General features: G+C 45.1%; 1 protein-coding gene across 3 annotated transcripts in view; it reads left to right on the forward strand.

Moving 5' to 3' along the window:
* Positions 1-15394, forward strand: part of LOC149307608 (immunoglobulin superfamily member 21-like) — a 149037-nt gene that overhangs the window by 47918 nt on the left and 85725 nt on the right. The window contains exon 1 of one of the 3 annotated variants that reach the window (XM_089536895.1): positions 14735-14774. The exons of the other annotated variants lie outside the window; for them this stretch is intronic. The gene's annotated coding sequence lies outside the window, so the exon portion shown is untranslated. Of the gene's footprint in view, positions 1-14734; positions 14775-15394 lie in introns of those variants that run through there. 3 annotated transcript variants of the gene reach the window in all.

Genomic DNA, 15394 nt, shown 5'->3' on the forward strand with positions numbered 1-15394 from the left:
GATGAATCCGGATTGATCCTGGGATAACCTTCCAATTTTCCCCATGTGAAAAAGTCCAAAGAAACCTAGAGTTGCACCGGAGAAGAGAAAGGCAGCACCAGCGGAGGGTGAAATGATGCAGCTGGCTTGGTGGAACAAGTGGATGCATGGAGGAAAGGCACGCAGGAGCCATAACATCCAAGAATCCTAGCACTGGAATTGATGCACAGAGGCCATCTAATCCAACACCTTGCTGCCGTCAGGAAAACACCGTCCAAGACACCTCCCTGTGAAAATGGCCATCCATAGTCTCTGTTGGAAAGCCTCCAAGAAGAGACTCCACCTCTTTCCAAGGCTATGCGTTGCACTAGCATTATAGAAAGAATCATAGAATTCCAACTCCATTCTGAAATGCAGGAAGATACACCATCAAAGCCCTCCCTGGGACAGATGGCCCTCCAACCTCTGCTTAAAAACGGCCTCCAAAGGAGTGCTACTTATCTAAGGAAACCCCATATAATTCACAGGGTCATCACAAGTTGACTGGTGACTTGGAGGCACACACACAAACAACATCCTTGGCCCAATTTAGGGTGCATCTACATTGTAGAAATAACACAGTTGGAGACCATTTTGATTGTCATGGGTGCATCTGCATTGCAGACATAATGCAGATTGACACCACTTTAACTGGCATGGGTGCACCTACACTGTAGAAGTAATGCAGGTGGAGACCATTTTGATTGCCATGGGTGTATTTACATTGTAGAAATAATGCAGTTTGACACCACTTTAACTGCCATGACTCCGTCCTACAGAATCCCGGGATTTGTAGTTTGGTGACCCACCAATGCTCTTTGGCAGAAAAAGCTAAAAACCCTGCAAAACAACAAATCCCAGGATCCCCGATGATGGAACAACAGCACTTAAAGCGGTATCAAACTGCATGAAGGTAAGGATGCCAGTCATAGAGGTGTCACTTCTGCCAAATGGCTGCCTGAGCTGCTTAATATTGATGAGTGTCATTTGCATATATCTCCCTCTAGGCAAAGTCTCAAGAAGCGAAAACACACATTTCATTCCACTCCCCTCTCGCCAGCGAAATGTTGGTTTCTAGGCGCGTGAAGACAACCTTTCTTCTTCTTTTTACATCATTTAACGTGTATTAAAATATTCATTGCCTACATTTTACCCTGATGGCGACATGGAGAGACCAAGGCTGGGCGGAATATTACCCTATTTTGAGTTGGGGGACATATACATACATACATCTATATTTATATATATATGAGACAAGGAGATGATCATATGTCTTTGCAAGAAATAGTCTATGCAAACAATTACTTTATGAAATTTCATGGTTTCTCAAAGGTTACGATCCTTTTGTCTGCCTCTTGTTTGCTCAAATCATTAGCAGTCCTTTTGTGTTATATTATTTATGCTGGGATCGCTCATTTTCTTCATGTTGTTTTGTCCTAACAAAGGTAGAAATCCCATGACTCTCTGGAGGGTGTTGGATTACAAATCCCAGCGTCCTTTACCAAGGGTTTCAGGGGTTGGAAGCCCCACAGTGTGATGTTATGGACTTTTTGCAAGGGGAAGGCATTGGGTGCGTCTGCATTGCAGAAATAATCCGCTTTGACAACATTTGTTTGCGCAGAATGAGTCTTAAATTGTGAATAGTGCTCCAAAACGGCATGAACTTTCTTGCGATGGGAAGAAAATTGATCAGGTTGCTCATGGTTTAATAATAATAATAATAATAATAATAATAATAATAATAATTATTATTATTATTATTATTATTATTAGTATACCGCCCTCTGGCAAACCAATCCGGGCGGTTAACAACAGTAAAATATAAAATATGACAATTAAAAACCCTTTTTCCTCCCCCTCTTAAGACAGTATTAAATAGTATAACATATTAAAAACACAATCTCAAGCATAAAAAGAGCAATTCAAACTAAAAACCCTGATATCCCTCTGTTGATCCTCAACCATCACTAAGCTGGGGCCACGGGAGGAATGAGGGAACCTGGGCCGGGATGGTTAATCTGGAAAGGCCTGCCGGAAGAGATCCGTCTTGACCGCTTTTTTAAAGCTGTCTAATGATGTCAACTGACGGATCTCATCCGGCAGGTCGTTCCAGAGTTTGGGGGCGACAGCAGAGAACGCCCTCGGGGAGGTTTTAGAGGCTGCAGTAAGTTCCTCCCAGAGGAGCGGAGAGCGCGGGGAGGATTGTACGGGAGGAGGCGGTCCCTGAGATAGCTTGGACCCAAACCATTTAGGGCTTTAAAGGTAATAACCAACACCTTGTTTAGTTTGAATGGAAAGTGAGTGAAGAATTACATCCTTTGGGTGGATTTAATGGTGGATTGTTGAACTGGAAGGGAACTGGTTAGATGGCCCTTGAGGTCCTTTATGATTCTACGATTGCACCTTTCTTTCTTCCTTCCTTTCTTTCTCTCGCTCTCCTGCTCTTACTCTTCTTCTCGGTGAATGGTGCTCCATCTTAATTGTAAATTGCCTGTGAGATTATACATCAAGTCTTTTGCGAGAAGCTCGCATTGACCTGGAAAGGAGACGCATTCCTTTGCTGTCTTTGCAAGAGACAGGACAACTGCCGGCTTGAATGTTTCATGACGAAGTCACTGGAAATGGCCACTTGTCGACACATATTTTATTTAATGGGAACAGCTTTTTGCTCTCGCTCGGATGATAAGATGCGATGCAGTGGGTGTTTGTGTGCCTTTTTTCAGGACACGACGGAAGCGTGCGAGTCGGGATGGGAAGGAAGTTTGATCATATTTGAAAAATGGTCAAATATAGGTTCCTTGAGCGTCGGGAGTAGAGTCTTGGGACTATGCAAAATCCACACTTATTTTATCCCTCTTCTGTGCATGCAGAAATATTAGCTGGGATTCTGCACCTCAAAACGTTAAGACTCTGTCACAACGTCACAGAAACACAAGAAAATCCTGTCGGTGAGTTGCAGACATACACATCTGGGGGCTAGTAAAAGTGTTCCAATGTGCATCAGGCACTTCTGATGTGTACACATGTTGTGAGTGCCACTGTGCACACCAAGCCATGGTGCTGCAGTCATTTCACGCACGACTGTTGTGCAATGACTTCCATGCCTTGTAACATTGTGGTGGAGTCTAGGCGAATGCGGACTTTATGAAACTCTTCACATCACTTTACAGTGACATCAAGCAAGCTATGATTTTCCATGTATGCACAAATTTCATTTTCTGCACTGAAATTCTGTTTCCAGTGCAGAAAATGCTGTTTTAGACACATCATTCCCCCCAAAAAAACTCACCTGTGAATTTTTGCACCAAATATGTCCTGAACTGTAAATAATCTTTGAAAACGGCATCCTTTTTAAAGGCATTAAATCATTCATCATTAGATATGACCTACAAACTTCCATAATGGAAGAGGACTCAGACAACATGGTGCATCCACCCTGAACAACAATAGTACTACAAAGGCTATGGCTCCATCCTATTGGATCCTGGGATTTCTAGTCTGGCTTCGATTTCTCTAGCTGCTCCCCTGAAACTACAGCATTTGTAAGTATTGTAAGTATCTTGCGAACTTACAAACCGTAAGATTCCCTAGGATGGAGCCATGGCATCTGAAGGGCTGTCGCTATGCATTGTGGACACATTGTTGGGCACATAGAAAGCAAAGGCAAACTCCTGAACAAATCTTGCCAAGAAAAGCCTACAAGAGGTCCGTACTTTGTGGGTCGGGATGCTGTGAAAGATGTCACCCTGTATCTCCTTGCAATGCCCCTTGCTTTTTGTGTGCAAAAGCCAGGGAAGTAGGTTCCTAGGTGCAGCTCCATCCTCTTGGCCAAAACCAAATTAAAGTGATTGGAGTCATGCAATAACCCCCAAAACAGCCTCCCCCTTTTTACCGATGTGCCAGTAATCCTGTTGAAATGTCAGTTTCATGCTGTAGAGGATTAGACTTAGCCAGTCTACTAGGACAAGAGGAGTCATCCCTGAGCCCAAAGCTAGGACTAATGGAAGCATGTTTGGGGTTTCTTTGGGGTCTCTGTGTGTGTGGTTCTATGCATTCACCCCATTGTTTGTGTCTCGGCCAAAGTGGCAAAGCCATCCCCTGTAACTGAAAAATGAAGCCGGAGAGGACAGTAATTGCTGCCGATGACCAATCGGGAATCCAAGCAAGCGCAATGCAAGATGTGTCTTTGAGAAAAAGCTCATGCTACAACAAGCCACGCTTGAGGCACTGCCTCTTGTAAAGGTCTGCTAAGTGTGTTGCTGGATCCCATCGCCGTATTTTGTCGCCAACAATTTTGTCAGGCTTGTGCTGTTAAAATCCTCCCAAACCCATACGGTTTCACAAAATGACTTTCCTTCGGTCCCCCTCTCCTTCTGTCTCAACAGCACTCATTAAATGTGCTAGACGACACACTTAGCACATTTTTAGGAGCGACACTGCAGACCCCTTCCCTTAGGAATAATTCTCTCTTGACAGCATCACAGTATGAGTTGTGTGTGTGTACGGCTGGGATTCTGTTAATTGTATACCCGCACATAACTCATGTGATGCGTGTGGGGCTGAAAAGTCATAATGTTGCAACGGATGTATTCCGCTTACAGCAGCGAGAGCCGAGTTGCACAGATGGCGCATTCCTCTGTGCCTCGTATTTGCGAGTTGCACACTGTGCATTGCGCGTTGTACTCTGCATTTCATGCGTTGTGGTTCTGCAGCCTATATGTTGCATTGTGGTTGCCATTTAAATGACTATTGTACCACCAATGTGTTTAACAGAGACGAAATTTGTTAGTGAATGATGAAGATTTGCACTCGGGCCCCAGCAAGATTCAAGTGTGTGTCAGGTGCTTCCAATGTGCACTGAGCACTTCTGATGCACATTGGACACTTGTGGTGCCCATTGGGCATTCCTGTTTTGCATCAACACTTCCTAGCCAATGTCCATATGCACATCAGGAATGCTACAATGTGCATCAGTGACCATCAAAAACCAGAGCCATGGGACATCAGTGTGACTATCATTGTGTGATGGACACCCATATGTTGTAATATCACAGCAACCTTGGGTGAAAACCGACACTGCAAAACTACTCGGTCTTATTCACTGCACGTGTAAGTCCACTTCCCAAGGTGCAAGTCACATGTTGAATCCCAGCCCTAGACCCTATCTGTATAACCCTATAACCCCATAACAGCTGCCCTTTCTCCTCCATGAAAGGGCAGGACTTTGCCAAGGACTGTTGGGTGAAGGTGAGGAATGGCACCGTCTCCTGTGGGCTGCTCCACAGTCGGCGCCGAGGCCAGGAGCTTCGGAAGCGTTTAAGGGAACGAACCTGAATAATGCATGAAGTTTTGTTAATCATGTACTGATTAAAATGATGATGTGTTAATATTATCTCTGTCACCTCGGGAAAGAGGAGACGGAGTGGAGGCACCTGAGCTACGGGGAGCAAAGAGAGTGTAACAGGGAGAGGCGGGCATCTTGTTAGCAACATATACGGTTGTGCTACGCAAGGGGAGTTGGTTCTTTGCACAATGCCCAATGGTCATATCCAGCTCAGGTTGGCATAAATGGAGTTGCCCATTTGGGATGGTTGGCAACGTGGTCGTACCTTAAAGCACATTGTTGCTGTTGTTGTGTGCCTTCAAGTCATTTCTGATTTATGGTGACCCTAAGGTGGCCCTACCATGGGGTTTTCGGTGGCTGAGAGAGTGTGATTCGCCCAAGTGGGTTTCCATGGATGAACAGGAAATCAGACCCAAATCTCTAATGCCCAAGTCCTGTGCTCAAACCACTATTCAGTTGTGTGCCTTCAAGTTGCTTCCGACTTATGGCAACTCTAAGGCCAACTTACCATGGGGTTTTCCTGGTAGATTTCCTCAGAGGAGGCTTGCCATTGCCACCTCAAACGTCATGCAGTGGGTTTCAATGGCCAAGTGGGGAATCAAGCCCAGCTCTCCAGAGTCATAGTCCAATGCTCAAACATCTACACCACGCACCTTACCTTTATGCATTACAGATTGTGGCTGCACAATGGGATCTCAGCCATGCACATTGACCACGGATCCACATCCATTGCAGTGTGTTGATATCCAGTGGAGGAGCTGGGTAACATTGCTCAGCTTTGATAACATAATATCGAAGCAATGTTGGTTCTCAGCCAGAGAGCTCAGTAGTTGGAGCATAGGTACAGTCTCCAAACCCCCAGGGACCCCCCAAGATATGTTTTCTGGGCCCATAAAGTTGGAGGAAAGTAAGAAATGGCCTGGCAGTAGAATGGACAGGTTTGTCCAACCTTAACCGCAAATCATGATGTCTTCTATTTGCAAAAGCTGACGTCCATTCATTGCATTCATTGACCACCTTCTCGGTTCAAGATGAGCCCTAGGGGTCTCTCCGAGAGCCAAGACATCCTTGCGAACTCAGCAAACAAGGATGGCGGATCATCTAATCTTCATATTAAATTGGTGCATTGCTTGAACTGCAGATATATGGGGGAACCCAAGCTCACGACTGCTTTGGGAAACGGGGGAGATGTTTATATAAATAAATAAATGATACCACCTGCGACGAGGCTCCTGGGACCCCAACCCCCCACGCTGTGGCCTGTCAGCTCATCCGTCACTGTCTTATCCAGCCTTGCTGTGAATGGCAGCTTCCTTTTTGAGCTGTCCATCAAAGTCAGCCAGGATTGGAAGGAAAGAGAAGGAGAGACAGAGAGAGATAGAAAGAGAACAGTTTCAGGAGGTGCATTTCACTCTTGCAATGGCAGCTCCTCCTCTTTTGATCTCCACATGTCATGTTTCGTCTCCTCGCGTCCTGATAAAAGCGCCAAACCCAAGCTTACGTGCAAGGAAAGGAGGAGGCATTTCCAGCAGTGGTAACCCCCAGTCCCTTGTGGAGCAACCTGGTTACCTACCAAATCAATTTGGCTGTTTCTGAAACTGGGCTGAGCAGAGGTTGGACCAGGAAGCATTGCTTACGTATGCAAACGTGACTAAGTAGCTGATGTAGAATATCTGTAATGATGGTCATAGGATCACAGAGTTGGAAGAGACCCAAGGGCCATACAGTCCAAGTCCATTTTGCCATGCAAGAAGACCTAGAATCATAAAGTTGGAAGAGACCTCCAAAGAAAGAGAGAGTCCACCAGTCTCTGAGATGGTCTCCTTCACTGTCAAACAGTTCTTACACTTCTTCCATCTATCATGCCATGCAAGGATGAAATAAAAGAAGATTTTACATCCTTGGGAGTTGTATAAAAACACTTAAGAAAAAACACCACAAGAAATTGACTGGGGAACTGTCCCATGTATCGATATCCTGACCTCAAATGTGGAATAAAGTTTAACTAGAGGCCAAATCCAGTGCAGCTGCTTTCCAAAGGAAGAGGACAGAACGTGCTGCGACTTTTCTGAGCAAAGGCGAAGTGTCTGTCCTGAATCCAAAGGACAAATGTATATTTATCTCTCTCTGTGTGTGCGGCTCTGTTCGGGAAAGGGTATTTGCCAAAAATTACCTTGGTTCAGTATCAGGACATGAAAAACAATCATAATAAATATCCGTACGCAGTCAGGCTGCTGTCTAATCAGAGGAGTCATAATTCCCGGCTGGTAATCTAATCAGAAGGTTGCATTTCAGATACAACAAGTGGAGAGGAGAGAGACGGTTTCTAAATAAAGAATGCACTGCGTGGGTGCAGTCGAGGCAGGGAACAAGGGCGGCCGTGTATGCCTGGCACTCGGTGCCAAGAGACTCTGGGAACTGGGCTCAGAGATATCTTCCAGGGAGGACTGCAACTCCCAGAATCCTGTATCCAGATGAACTGGGGATGCTGGGAGTTATGGTCCCCCTAACTCCCCCAAGCTCTGTGAGACATGATTTTTCTGCAAAGGAAGGGTGACCATACCCATGAGATGGTGGCGAGCATCCATTTTGGAAGGATGTCCAAAGCGCTGAACCACATCCTCAGTGTCAATTTGCTGTTGTTGTTGTTGTTGTGTGCCTTCAAGTCATTGATGACTTATGGCAAACCTATTGTGGGTTACCTAGTGTGTTTCCATGACCAAGCTGGAAATCGAACTCAGCTCAACAGGGACACATTCCAACACTTGAACCACTACTCCATGCAAAATCTTGGAGTTTCACCATCCTACTGACATGTAACTACCTGCCCTCGCTGTTTGAAAACTTAAGACCTGAATCCGGTCTGGGACTTGCATGGCCCTCTGCATGTTATTGGATTGTAACTCCCAGCATTTCTCAGCTTTGGCTATGCTGCCTAGGGCTGCTGGGAGTTGTAGTGGCACGCCACATGGAGGAGAGGGACATGCTTCCCATCCCAACCTAAATCCAGTTGTTAATCTCAACTATAACAGACCCGCTGAATGATTGGGATCAAGTTCCTGTTGAATTTCTGGGTCTGCTGTAGTTCAGCCTAACAACTGGATCCAACGTCTATGCTTTGATTGAATGAATCACTTGTCAATCCAATTGTCTATCCTAGTTGGGTATAACCATTCGATTTAGTCTATAGTCCATACCCATCACCCTCAATGGATCCCCCAAACTGATAACCCCCTAAGATGAGTTGAACAATAAGCCCCATCACCCACATCACCCACATCAGCAGCTAGTTCAATGTGATGGAAGTTGCAGTCCAAGATATATTGAAAAAAGGTGGAAACAATCAAAGCAACAGTTGCTTCCTTGTATTTTTGTTGTGTCTTAATCTCCCATTTTGGGAGATGGATGGATGGATAGATAGAGAGATAGACAGATAGCTATCATAAAGGAAATGGTTAATGGTGGTTGGTGGATTCTGGTCGCAGTCATCCCAAGAAATAGTTTTTACATGAGCTTCGTATTCCATCACTTTCTCGCGAACACAAGCTGGGATCCCTTGGGACATTCCCAATCAGAGCTGAATCACCGTATCAATTGTTGGATGGAGATGGAAAGGATCATCTCAATTATTCACTTTCCAGTCCACAAAAATGGGTTTCCCGACAGTCAGAAAGCCCTATGCGTGCTTTTCTCTGCGGAATAATTCCCCCGGAATACATTAGGATGCTCAGATACAAGGAGAATAATGCCTCAAAACATTCATTTGCTCCTGAATCGGTGAGGAAATGATGACAATGATTTATCTTTGCATGGGAGGATGAAATAGTGGAGGGTTTACATCTGAACACATTGGGAAATTCAATTCCTTCAATTAGTCCAATCAAGACCAAAAGTAGACTTTAGACCATGGGTGATGATTCAGAAACCGTCGGAAAAGGATAAAGGAACACCAGGTTGAAGAAAGTCAAGAAAGTGCCAAGGCAGAGTTATAGCTGAAGATCAAGAAAGCAAAAAAGAATGGCCATAGATTATTTCCAGTATGTTAAAATGGACGATGGCTACATTGAATTAAAAGATTTTCTGTACTTTGGTTCGGTCATTAATCGGAGCAGAGACTGCAGCCAAGGACTCAGAAGAAGACTTGGACTTGGATGGGCAGCTATGAAGGAGCTAAACAAGAACCTCAACTGTAAAGGTATATCATTGAATACTAAGGTTAGGCTGGTTCATGTCGTCGTATTCCTCGTTTCTATGCATGATTGAGAAAGCTGGACAGTGAAGAAAGTGGCCATCAATGTATTGGAAATGTGGTGCTGGAGGAAAGATCTACAGATATCATGGTTGAGTTCTAGAATAGATCAAGCCTAAACTCTCCCTGGAAGATACAATGACTAAATCAAGACTGTCCTGCTTTGGTCACATCATGGGAAGCCACGACTCATTAGAAAAGGCGATAATGTTCAGTAAGGCAGAAGTAGAAGAGGAAGACCTTAATACAGGTGGATAGATACCACCATCGAGAGCCACTGTAGTGGTTTTAGTGTTGGACTACAAATCTGGAGACCAAGGTTCGATCCCCTGCTCAGCCATGGAAACCCATGGGTGAGTTGCACACTCCCAGCCTCAGAAAACTCCATGCTAGGTCTACTTTAGTGCCACCATAAGTCTTAAATGACTGTAAGGCGCTCTACAACGACAAAAGACCCAAGGAAATCATAAACACCCTGAATTTGAAAGATCTGACCATAGCAGATGATGACCGAGGTTCTTGGAGGTGTTCTCATTCGTTCTTGTTGTCATTTTCGTGTGTTCCTTCATTTCCTAAGTCCTAAGGCGGACATAAGCGGAAGTCGACAGCAACGAACAATAACAGAAATGTTAGGTAACGGAATCAGGATATAGCAATATAGAAAGACCAAGCAGCCAATTCTTTTCCTTGCTTATGTTGACAGTAATAGTAAAAGCTGGGCTTCTTGTTTCAAATGGGGGAAACATCTCTCAGCTGTCAGGAGCCTGGGAAGCCCTTGATGGCTTTTTCTTCTTCTTCCTGACAATACGACGGACACCCGGGACGTCACCGAACCAGAAGAGCCGGCTGACAGAACCTGCGACCCTCCAACCCATGTTGCCCGTCGGCTGTGTAATGCGGCCTGCCAGTGACTTTGACACGATGGCAGCCATGTTTACCCATCTTCCGCAGACGTCAAAAGCTGGTGGTTTCCTGAGCCCCCGGCGGGCCGCCAGACGCGGCTGGTGGGCCATGCACAGCTTGAGACGGAGATGCTACTGTGTTGACTTGCAGTGACATACCTCAAGTAGTGACAGATGTGGCTTCATGCTCATGGTTGCTCAAGGCGAAGGCTTCCCTGGGGGCTTTTGCTGGAGGTCTGTGTTGCTTTGCAGATTCTTCCCCCCCCCCCTTCGCCACGGCCGCCTCCACCTTTGCAGTAGCGTCAATAAAATTGGATTGTCATCTCGGAGTGTAAACATCTCCCCATGTGTGTGTAAGCTCAGGCAGAGGTCCAAAGTGTTTGTTTTCTTGGTCTCCTCCTGCCCCTATTGACAAACGGAGCCAAACACACACCTCCTGCGGGGAAATGTCAGGCCCAGGCATGCCAATAAAACTCTGATTTCTTTCTCGGAGCCGGTAGAGGGAACCGATAGTCTGTGAGAGAGAGGAGGAGAGAAGAAGTGCAATTGTCTACAATGGCTTGAAACAATCCAACAACTCCCTGTGACAGATGTCCTCCCAGCCTCTGTGGAAAATCCTCCAAAGATGGAGGCTCCACCATCCTCTGAGGCAGCATCTTCCACTATTGAACAGCTCTTATTATCAGGACGTTCTTCCTAACGTTGAGGTGGAATCTCTTTTCCTATATCTTGCATCCGTTGCTCCATTGTGTCATATTCTCTGGAGGAGCAGAAGACAAGTTTGCTCCATCCTCAGTATGACATCCCTTTAAACATTTAAAAATGGCCTGTCACCCCTTAACTTTCTCTTCTCTGGGCTAAACATGCCCAGCTCCCTAAGTTGCTCCTCACAGGTCTTTGCGGTTTCCAGACATTTTGCCCTTTTGGTCGTCCATCTCTGGACACCCCCCACCTTGTCCACATCCTCCTTGAATTGTGGTGCCCAGAAGCTTTTTGGGAGGGGAAAGCATGGTATAAATGAATACAATAATAATAATGACAACAACAACAACAACAACAGGGAAGCATTAGCAGTATTATATCTCCAGCAATCAGCTGATTTCCAAAGCTCTTTCGTAAAATGATGTTGTGGCTACTCGAAAGAATGGCTTCCATGGTATAAGATGTACTCTAAGATCTATACAGTGGGCCCTTGGTATCTAGGTCCTCCAATGCAACTCTATGATCAACATTAACCAAAGAGATTCCTAGAGAGAACATTCCATTATACATTTGTAGCTCCTCCGGTGCAATTCTATGGTCAATGCCTGGCAGATGTTGACCGCAGAGTTGCGCTGGAGGACCAAGAGATTCCTAGAGAGGTGTCCTGTCAGGTAAAAACATGGTGTTTTTGTTATTTGTGGTTCTTCCACGTTTGCGGAGGTCCTGTGCCCCTAACCCCAGCAAATGTGGAGGGGTGAGTGTATGTATTTCCAGTTGTGGTTGAAGGATCTGTGGATACGGAGGGTTGGCTGTACTTGTTAGAAATGTTAAAATGGGAGACCTAAACGGCAGGATGGATTAGGCTGGATTCATGCTTCATTTGTAGCAAGGGATGTGGCACAATCCCTTCTTGCCCATAGGCATTTGGGAGGAAGGGCTTAACCGAGAGGGTCCAGAGTTCGAGTCAAGCCCTAGGCGGTAATGAGACACGGTTCATTCTAAGCCACCGAGGGGTACCCTGAGGGCGCCTCCATCGTAACGCAGCGTCTCTTGCGCGGGGTGACCTTGGCGTGGGCCAGAGAGAACCATCTTGGCAGTCCGGACACACGCCGCCTGAATCGCCGGCTCGGCCGGGGAGGAACAGAGGCCGATTTGTATTCTGGGAACACGTCACTCTGCCTTTTCAGAGCAGGGAGAAAGGCAGCTTGAGAAGTCATTTTTCAACGCTTGACACAAAGTCTCTTTCGCTCTTGCGCCAAAAGCAGATAGCTATCAGCAGCTGGAGAGATTAGAAAAATATATACATTGTATGGAGAAGGAAGGAGGGAAGGAATAAGGAGGACGACAGACGGGGGAAGAAAGGGGAGCTTATAGTAGCATCTGATCTTTAAAATGAAGGATTTGGGAGTTTTAGGGGTGGAAGGAAGGAAAGAAGGAAGGAAGGAAGGAAGGAAGGAAGGAAGGAAGGAAGGGCTGGAGCTGAGCAAGAGCAACCATTTTCACTCCAAATCTCTTTCCATCTGCAAATTTCGTCACCTTCCAAATGAATATTGCTTGCGACGGAAAGGTGCCTTCCTTTAGTAATTTTCTCCTTGGAGGAAGCGACAAGTAGGTTTAGCAATTGTCTTCCTACTGCAAAGAAAATAATGAAAAGTGGGATATGAATAAAAGGATGGATGGATGGATGGATGGATGGAGATTCAATAGATGTCTCTATTTTTTATTAATATACTTTCAGTTCTGTAAAGCATATACTATCCTTTTTACTATTTACTCCTATCATTTTTACTATTTACTATGCATTTCCCACTGCAGATCAGAACCAATCAGGGATCACATTGTTTTTTGGGCTCTGTGGCCATGTTCTAGAAGGGTCTATTCCCGACGTCAGGAACAAACTCTTCTAGAACATGGCCACATATCCCAACCCCCCCAACAAAAAGCTATGGATGCCGGCTGTGAAAGCCTTCGACTTCACACAGTAATCACATTGTGAACATGATATCGCAACGTTGCGGCTACCGGCCAACATTGCTGAGGTCAACATCAATTCAAGATGAGGCCGCCGCTCTCTAAATGACCAAACATTTTTGATGCGATGGCTACTAAAGGAAGCCTCAACACTGTTGGGATGCAATACTGGAGAAAGAGGCCATCTTGGTTCTCTTTGTGATGCTCTGTGATGGTTGTTGGGATGATGTGCTCCTTGACTGGCCTGATTCCCACTACTTTTTAAACCAGATCGCAATTTGGTTTGAACCATTTCAAATGATCCTGGTTCCCACTTGAACCAAATTGCTGAAGTGATTCAGCGAGGGGGACCATGCTCTAGATCCATTTAACCCGCAACTTTTTGACGCTGATCTTTTCCACGTCTTTTTGGATCAACCGATTCTGCACAAATGCATGAACCAGATGCGGATCGGAATCGATTTAAATTTGCCCTTCGGCCAGCTGGAGCGGGTCCATTTTGAACCAATTCATGTGTGAATGTGAGCCACAAGTGGGTTGTTTTACCGGGAAACAATGCGATCGGGGCAAATGTAGTGGGAACCACGCTCCGCTTTTGAATCAATCCATCAATTCGAATCGCAAACAGATTTATTTGTAAGTGGGAATGAGGCCCAAATATTCCTGAGGCTCTTGAGTATTTTTCAACCCTGTAGAAATGATTGTTTGGCGGTTCCTGAGGTTTGCCTGAGGATCCCAATCACAGCTCTCTCAAGGCAAAAACAATATATATATATATATATATATATATATATATATATATATATATCCCCCACTGTTCAAGAAGTGAGAAATGCAATCATGGTGTTATCTCTCTCTGTCTCTCTCTCTGGCAGAACTAGCTATTTCACATCACCTTTATCCTTTTCCCTCCAATTGCCGCCGTTTATCTGCAATGAGAAAACCCAACATCTTCACCCAGTCGGATCCTAACATTTTGTTAACAAACATGGAAGGTCTTTTCTTCCCCCCTCCTCTCTACCCCACAAAATTATATATATATATATATATATATATATATATATATATATAAAGATCAGAAAAGGCCAGCCCCATTTGCACCCTCTGCGTGGTCAGATAAGAGCCCATCAGTGAGCTGTTTCACATTTTGGATCTGAGCGACTGTGTCGGATAGTATCCTTGCGTTCCAATGCTGTCGGTTTTATCAGCAGCAGATAAAGAAAAGAAATCCCATGGCCGTTGAGGTTTGTAAGTTGGAAAGTTTAGCCGCAATCTCTATAGGAACATGTGCACTCTTCCGCCCCTTTTCTGTATCTGTCTTCTCTCTCAGGCACAACAGAGATTGTTATTATTTTTCTCCCTTCCCTACTATTACTGCAAGGAGGATTCTCAGCTGCCAACAAGATGATGGATGCTCCGAGGAAGGAAGAACGGCGACATAAGTTGTGTGGAGTCAATGAGGAAAAGGAACGAAACCACAGATAACCGCTGTGGCCCAATGCTCAGGGATTCTGGGAACGGTAGTTTCGCGAGACGTTCTCTGTCAGTTTTCCATCTTCCTCCTCTCTCAACTTTCTTTGGCAAAATGGTGAGATACGGATTTTCCCCCCTATCTAAACTATTCACTAGTTAGGTTAGGATATATAGCTCCTATGTAAATATAGATTAAAGCCATTAGTAAACTTTCTTTTGAAATCCAATCTACTTGTGTTGTTTTCGGAGTCAGTCTTGGTTCTTAGGGAAGCATAGAGAAAGGCACATTTCTGCTGCTCTGCTGATTTAAAGCTGGGCCCTAACAGGCTTGGCTTTGGCATGTTTGATATTTAATGTTTTTAGTTCCTTACTAAAGGCTGAAGCCTTAGGAGACTTAAATTACCCTACAGACCTTAAGGATGATGGTTGCACCAATCATTACTATTGACAGCTAGACCACTTCCTAAACAGGGAGGTTCCATTTAACTATTATGGCCACCTTGATCCTCTGTGCATTTATCTGATCCACCCTTTTAGACAAGGAGGCATTATCTTTTTCCTCCCTTGAAGGATGGTTGAAAGAGAAATGGGAAAGGAAGGGAGAAAAGAGCGAGCGAGAGAGGGAAGGTGGTCAAAAAATAATAATATTTGTGCCTGGAGATGGAAACGATGAAAGCTGACAAGCAAGATTGTGTCCCCAAGAATTTCTTGCCCTCCTTTTTTCCTGGTCTAGTT

This window comes from Sceloporus occidentalis, unplaced genomic scaffold (genome assembly GCF_023333645.1).
Source record: "Sceloporus occidentalis isolate IW3139 unplaced genomic scaffold, rSceOcc1.0.p SCAF_8, whole genome shotgun sequence".
NCBI classification, from domain to species: domain Eukaryota; kingdom Metazoa; phylum Chordata; class Lepidosauria; order Squamata; family Phrynosomatidae; genus Sceloporus; species Sceloporus occidentalis.